The sequence below is a fragment of the Marmota flaviventris genome, chromosome 5 (genome assembly GCF_047511675.1).
Source record: "Marmota flaviventris isolate mMarFla1 chromosome 5, mMarFla1.hap1, whole genome shotgun sequence".
NCBI classification, from domain to species: domain Eukaryota; kingdom Metazoa; phylum Chordata; class Mammalia; order Rodentia; family Sciuridae; genus Marmota; species Marmota flaviventris.
Genome location: NC_092502.1, coordinates 114,720,592 through 114,728,686, shown reverse-complemented (window position 1 = coordinate 114,728,686; position 8,095 = coordinate 114,720,592).

Here is an 8,095-nt window from a genome sequence, read left to right as displayed (position 1 = left end):
GATATAATTCACATGCCATAGAAAACATGGAATAGAACCACCATTTGACCCAATTATCCCACTCCTCTGTCTATACCTGATGGACTTAAAAACAGCATACTACAGTGAGGCAGCCACATCAATTTTTATAGCAGCACAATTCACAATAGCTAAACTGTGGAACCAACCTAGATGCCCTTTAATAAATGAATGTATAAAGAAACTGTGGTATATATACACAATGAAATATTACTCAGCATTAAAAGAGAATAAAATTGGATTTGAACTGTAGTGGCAGGGCACTTGCCTAGCATGTGAGAGGCACTGGGTTGGATTCTCAGCACCACATAAAAATAAATAAATAAAAGCATTCTGTTCATTTACAACTACAATTTTTTTTATTTAATAAAGAAAATAAAATTTTGACATTTGCAGGTAAATAGATGGAGTTGGACAATATCATGCTAAGTGAAGTAAACCAATCCCCAAAATACAAAGGCCAGATGTTTTCTCTAATAGGAGGAGGGGCATAGGCTGAATGGACAAATTTTGGATTGGGCAAAGGGGGGGGGAGGAGAGGGGAGAGGACATGGAGTAGGAAAGATGGTGGAATGAGATGGACATTATTACCCTAGGTACATGTACGATTGCACAAATGGTATGACTCTACTTTGTGTACAATCAGAGAAGTGAAACATTGTGCTCCATTTGTGTACTATGAATCCAAGTTTATTCTGCTGTCATGTATAACTAATTAGAAGAACAAATAAATAAATAATTTATAGATTTAATTTTTAAGGTATATAATTCAGTGTGTTTTTAGTACATTCGAAGTTATGCAGGATCACTATCTTTTAGAACATTTCCCTCACCCCTGGCAACCTAGCACCTACCTTCTGTGTCTGTGTGTTTGTCTGTTGTGGACATCTCATATTGATGGAGTCACATAATGTGTGTGACCTTTTGTGACTGGCTTTTTTCACTTAAGCATAATGGTTTTCAGGTTCATCCATGTTACAGCAGGCATCGGTCACACTTCTATGGCTGAGCAACATTCCCCATTATGTAGCTATGCCATATTTTACTTATTCATGCATCAGTTGATGGACAGTTAGGTTATTTCCACTTTGAGTTATTATGAGTAATTCTACATGAATGTTAATTTACAAGTTTTATATGAACATATGTTTTCAGTTCTGTTGAATACATACCTGGCAGTGGAATTTCTGGCTCATATAATAATTCAATGTTTAACACTTTGAGGACCTGTCAAACTGTTTCCCAAAGTGGCTGCACAATTCTCTCTGCTAGCTTTTCATATCCTCATCCTCATCATTTTATCATTATCATCATTACTTGTTTTCAACAGTTTTACTCGCAAATGTTTATGTGTGGATTTCTCCTCTAATACTTTTGGGTATCATTGGGATTCCTGGACCTGACGATTGTAGCCTTGAGATTGTTCTGAAAAATACTCAGCTACTAATGCTTCACCTCTATGTTCCTTCTGTTATTTCCTTATGCTTTAAAAAGTATACTCTATCTTTTCAATATATTTCCATTTAATCTCATTCAAGTTCTCCATCTACTTTTATTTTTGGTGTTGCATTGTGAGTAAATTAACTTTTTTTTTTTGGGGGGGGGTCATTATTTTGAAGTGCTGGGATCAAACCCAGCATTTCACATACTAAGGCAAATGCTCTACCACTGAGCCATAATCACAATCCTAATTTCTTCACTTCTAATATCCAAGTCATCAATTTTCTCTTAGCTTAAATGCCTTTTTTTAAAAAGTTCGTCCATTGAATTTTGAATTAATAGGTTTTTTTTTCAGAAGTTCTTTTATTATTGTTTTTTCAAATTCACTTGTGTTCCCTAATGTTTTGGGGTTTTTTTGTTTGTTTGTTTGTCTTTTGTACTAGAGATTGAACCCAGGTGAGCTTAACCACTAAGCCACATTCCCAGCCCTTTTTATTTTTTATTTTGAGACAGAATCTCATTAAGTTGCTTAGTGCCTTGCTTAGTTGCTAAGGTTGGCCTTGAACTTGTAATCCTCCTGCCTCAGCCACTGGAATCACTGAGATGACAGGTGTACATGTGCCACCACGCTAGGATATTCTTTTGTTTCTTGAATCCATTAAGCATCCTTGTCAAATGGTCTATGTCTGATTGTTCTGATAGCTGAAAACTGGTTATGCTCTTGCTGTCACCTTTTTCTCATTCTTACAATGACTTGTTTTCCTAGTCTGTTTCTTGAGTTTTATTTTCTTAAGAGTTGCTCATATTCCTTGTAACTTTATCTGCAAAATTCTTTGAGGCCTGGGCTGAAGCTGAGTTCCTCTCAAAAAGTTTCAAATCCTTTCTGCTCTTATCCTGGGGACACTACCCTGTTAACTACCTGAAGTCAAATTCTTCACTCTGTAGTTTTTAAGCACATAGGTGGCATGAATTCAGACTGATAAATCCTATGAGGGCTTTGTTATGATTATGTCATCTTTGGAAAGGGTTTTTTTTTTTTTTTTCTCCACCCAGAAACCAGGTCAACATACACAGGTCTCCTTGCTCTCCTTTCTGTGTGGCAGGTTTTGTTTGTTGTTCTTGTTCATGCCTTTAGGACCCCAGTCTGTGCCAGGGTACCATATTCAGTCCCCACATCCAGCACGCTCCAGGTTTAGTCTCCTACTTGTTGAGTCCTTTACATCCATCAAAAGCGTTTAAGTTTCTTGGTCTAGGCAAAAAGCCTCCAGGTGAGAATCACCTTGGTGCTCAGTTACCTCTGGGTTTCGACTGTCACTTCACTTTGGGGATTTGAAGATTCGTTAGTTTGAAGACAGCTCGACAACGTGTACTTTAAGTCCCAACTGTGTTTTTTTCTTTTTCTTTCTTTATTTTAGTTGCTTTGCTTGAAAGGGTCATTCATTTATTTAATTTGTTTTACTTTCAGAAACTGAAACTCAGGTGGTCTTTCCCAGATGAGTAAAACAAGACTTAGTAAAGTTATATCTGAGTCCAGAAGCCAGCCAGCAATGCTGACACCTGGAAGGGCACAGGCAGTCTAGCCTGGCACACAGCGCTCTGGGCAGTGGACAGGGGCAGGAAGTTTAATTTAAAGCCAGAGACTCTCAAGCGAAGAGTCCCAGACAGGATCCTCTATCTCTTGGAAAGTGGAAGATCCTGTAAAGTGGCTATCCCCCTTTTCCTATGTCATCGGCCTTTTAAAATACCATCTTTACTCATGAATCTTGCAATTCTGTGTGTTTTATAAGGTACGAAGAGATAGGAAAAGGGACCTTTCTATAGTCAGCCAAGGTCAGAATTTTGACCTAGAGGTAATCCCTTTATCACTTCATTTTACAGATGTTTGTGGAACACTATTCCAGATCCTGGGGGACTCATTGGAAATGAGACCCAGTATTGCCCTCATGGAACTCAGCTGGCAAAGCAGACAGAATGGAGCATTTTGTAAGGGGAGGATAGCTGTTGCAAAGGGCCAGGCAGCAGCTGGTATGGCAGCACTGAGGGTGGGGGTGGCAATGGGTGCTTCCTGAAACAAGCAACATCAAAGATGAGACAGATTGGCCTGGAAAAAAAGGAAGGGGCTGCAGTGTTCCATACACAGAAACCACCTGCAGAAAGCCTGGGATTTGAAGTGAGGAGTCAAAAAAAGCAGGCTGGAAGGTAGGTAAGGGCACCAGGGAAAGGGCTTATCAGTTGCCTTAATAAGTTTGGACACTGAGTAGAGAGTAATAGATATATAGATGGCTTTAAAGAGAGTTCATTTAGAAAAATTGCTGTGGTACATTATGGGGGATGAGTTAAAGGGAGACATAAGATAAAGGTGGCCTGCAGGGAATGATCAATATTTACATGGTAGGGTTTTACAGTCACAGTGCTTGGGTTCCAACCTTGGCTCCATCACTTCTGAGCTATGTGACTTTACGCAAGTCACTATTGCCTCAGTCTCCTCTTCTGTACATTGTGACACACTCTGCCTTACAGAGTTCCTGGGAGGTTCAGATGAGTCAACAAGCCTGACATACAAGAAGTGCTTAATCTTACCGTCATTTAAATGGACAGGATTCAATGGGTGGTGGAATAAAGGAGGTGAGGCAGAGAAAAGGGTCAAAATGATCAAGGGATGTGGGGGTGAATGATAAAGATCCCAGGTGGAAACACAGGTTAATTCAGTCTGACAAGCCTGGGGGATGTCCAGAGAGGTGTCTAGTCACACTCGGGAGTCTTTCCTTTCTTGTTCCCCAAGTGCCTCTGAAGCAAAGGACACTAACACCTGGGGAACAATGGCAATAGGATTCAGCCTCTGCCTTTGAGGAACTCACTGATCAGAGTGGGAAGTGTTTGACAGGAGAGGCCGGAGTGCACTTGGGATGCCTAAGCTCAGGTGGGTGGGGAAAGACTGAGCTGAGCTGTGAAGGACAGCTGATGGGGAGCAGGAGGAGGAAGAGGGCTGTTCTGAGGGAGCTGGGAGCAGGAACAAATGTGCAAGAGCAGAACAGCGGGAGGATAATATGGTTGGAACAAAGACGAAGGAGAGAGAAAAGCTAGAAGAAACTAAGAGCAGGCAGGGAGCTCTGATCAACAGAATTCAGGCTTTACTTTCTTTTTTCTACCACTACAACCTGAAGTTGACTTTTCTTTCCTTTTTTTCTCATTTACCTTTTCTAGAAAATTCTAGCTTCTTAAAATGTCTCCAATACACCAATGCCCTTGACCCACTGCTTGCACTTAATGAAAACAGTCTATTATGATAAAATAGACCTAGAAGGTCTATTTTATCAGTACGGTGGGTTTTTACACATTGTCTTTTGTGGCTCTGGACTCCTCTGTAATTCTGCATCAAAGAGGCTTGCTCCAGGGGTATAGCCTCGCCATACCTTTCTCTCCATGGGACCCCCAGAGAGAATAAGAGTTTGACGGTAACAAGGAAGCTTCTCTGCTCCTCTTCATGTGTCAAGTCTATGGCAAAGAGCCAGCCAGCACTCAGGTCTTGCTCACTCGTCAGAGCGCCTGCCTCTCTCAACATGATTTGTTTTTTCCGCCTTTGAGGCTTGGTAAAGCCACCCAAATTTTCAGCCAGAAATGTAGCTGCAGGCCAGCGTTGACAGAACATCCTCATGATTTTCCAACATGAGGAGCCCAGGTGCGCTGGTCATGACTCTTCATGCCCTCTCCCTCCCTCTTTACAGACCCACTGTGAACCACCTGCAGGGTCCCATTAGGCAGCCTTCCCCCCGATTCAGTTGCTGACTCCCCATCCCCAGAGAAATTTCCAGAAAGCCCACATTTGGTGTGTGTGCACACAGTAGTTTTTCAGGAATGAAGATCAATGGTCTTCACAGCACTTTCCAGAACAGCTAACCTCCCCAAGTAGATTAGGTCCTCTTGGAGCCACAGGTTCCTTCAGGACTGGGGAGGCAGCTGGGAGTAGGAAAGCTAGATCTGGGTTCAAATCCTAATTCAGCTACATCAACTGTGTGACCTCAGAAGAGCTAATCCTTTATTTCTTCACCCATAAAATGTCCTGTACAGATGGGGATGATAATAACTACTTTGGAGAGTTGTTGAGTGGATTAGAAACAATTATATAAAGAGCCTAGTATGAGGTAAGCATTCAGAAACTGACGACTACAGTTAATAATAGCATTTGGTAGAATTTGAACCTTAGGGTAATGGACTGCATGATTTCAGAGTTTCCGAGGGCAGAACATGGACAGGCAGTTTCCTGACACGCTAGGCAATGAGTAGGTTGTGTAGGGAAGTGATCATAACCTGTACTCTGGGGACTAAGACTCTCCCTGATTCCTGGCCTGTTTCCCAGGAGACAGCCAGGAAGTTAAAGGGTAAATTTTTTTCAATGATTCACCCCTTCTCTGGTCAGGGCACAGACACTCTCCAACTTCAAGAAACTCTTCTGTCTTCTTTATGAATCTCTTGTGCAATTTCTCCAAAGCTAATATTTAAAATGTAATTTTACAGTTAGCATTTCCCAGGTGCTATCTCCAATAGCCTGGGGAATTAGCTGTGACCAGGCTTTAATACTTCCCCTCGTTACAGTTGGCTGAGGAGGCAGGTGCAGGGGAGTCTCTCCCTCATTCCTTGTAGGTCCATTCCAGGCATTTCCTCAGGCATGGCAGGTTGGTGCTGAAGTCCAGCTGTCATCTTTGTTCTGGAATCATCCCAGACAGGGATGGTCAGATATACATAATGCACTATAATTTACCTTTCAGGCCTATGAGCTTAAAAATCCCCTCCGAGAGTGTGTCTGAACTTTAGGGGAAAACAGGACACTGCCAGGCTCCTCAGGATAATCATCTGGGATTTGAGCAATCTTCCCAGCCAGACGTTACAATGTGCTAACACCCTTGTGAGTCATGAGCTAACTCATGGTCAATTCTGTTTGGAGAACAAGATGAATAATTGAAAGTCACTGGGTGTTTGCCTGAATTGGGGCCTAACCCAGCATTTATTCTGTTTTCTTGTCTGTGTTTGCCTAAAACAAACATGTCTATTTTCCCATCTTCCTGCACGTACCCTCCATAATCCTTCACTGTTTCTTAAAGTTCAAAGTCTTTAACATGGTCTGAAATCCTTATAGGGTGAGCTTGCTACTTCTCCAGCATCTCTGTGTTAAGCTGACTGAGGGCAGCCACCTCCTTGGGTTACATGCCGAAAAATCACAAACTTAATTCTCTTTAACTTTTTCTCTCAGGATGATTTTAGTCTTACAGACAAGTTACAAAAATAAAACAGAGTGTAGCTTCCCTTTATGTTAACATTTTATATAGCCCTAGTACAATGATCCAAACCAGGAAAATAACATTGGTCTATTATTATTAATTGAACTACAGTCTTCATTTGAATTTAAACAGTCCTTTTTCTGTTCCAGGATATGGTCTGGATTACCAAATTGTACTTTATTGTCTTTTTAGTTTCCTCCAAAATCTGTGAGTTTCATAATCATTCATTATCTTTCATGACCTTGACTCTTTAGAAGAGCTCTGGTCAGTTATTTTGTAGAATGATTATGTCTGATCTTTTCTCTTGGTTAAATTAAGATCTTGCTTTTTTTTTTTTTAGCAAGAATATCACAAAAATGATGTTGTACCCTCTTGGTATGTCATTTGGGGGCATACATGATGTCACCATTACTACTAGTGATGTTAACTTTGAACATTACTGACTAGAAATACCTTTCTTATGCTTAGTTATCAGCATTTGTTCCTCTTCTATAGTTGTCCTAATTCACTTGGTAAACTTGCCCATGAGTTTGAATATTTTTTACCTTCACCTCAAATATTCCCACATTTATATTTTTACTCCAGATTGTTCCTTTGAATTTCAACAGCTTACTCATACTTTAGACTGAGATATCTACTAAGAATCTCAAACCTAACATCCAAAATCAAACTCCTGAATTTCTGGATGTCTTCTACATTTTAGTAAATGACAACCATCTTTCCAGTACTAAATCCAAAATCTTGGAGTCATTCTTCCCTTTCTTTCTCACTATCTCCAATCCATCAGAAAATGCTGCTAATCTGTATTGTGCTACTGATACAACAGGTCAACCATAAATATTCAAAATCTATCTAGGATGCAACCATCTTCTAATTAGCACCCTGATCTAAGTCCACCACCATCTTTCATCTGGATTATGGAAAACAACACCCAACTGGTCTCCTTGATTTTGGCCTTGTCCCCTTGGAGTCTTTTCTGTATACAGCAGCCACAGTAATCTTTCAAAAATGTAATTCAGATCATATGATTCCTCTGCATGAAACCCTCCAACAACTACCCATAGTACCCAGTTAAAAACTAAAATTTTTTTCCAGTGGCCAATAAGGCCCTACCAGATCTGATCTACCTCTCTCTCCAATCATACTTCTATGACTTTATCTTCCATTAGAGGTTGAGTATCCCTTATCTGAAAAATGCTTGAGATCAGAAATGTTATGGATTTCTTATTTTTTTTTCAGATTTTGGGATATTTGCATATACATAATAACATATCTTGAAGATGAGACCCAAGTCTAAACACCAAAATCATTTAGTTGCATGTACACCTCATATATAGAGCCTGAGAGTAATCTTATATGAC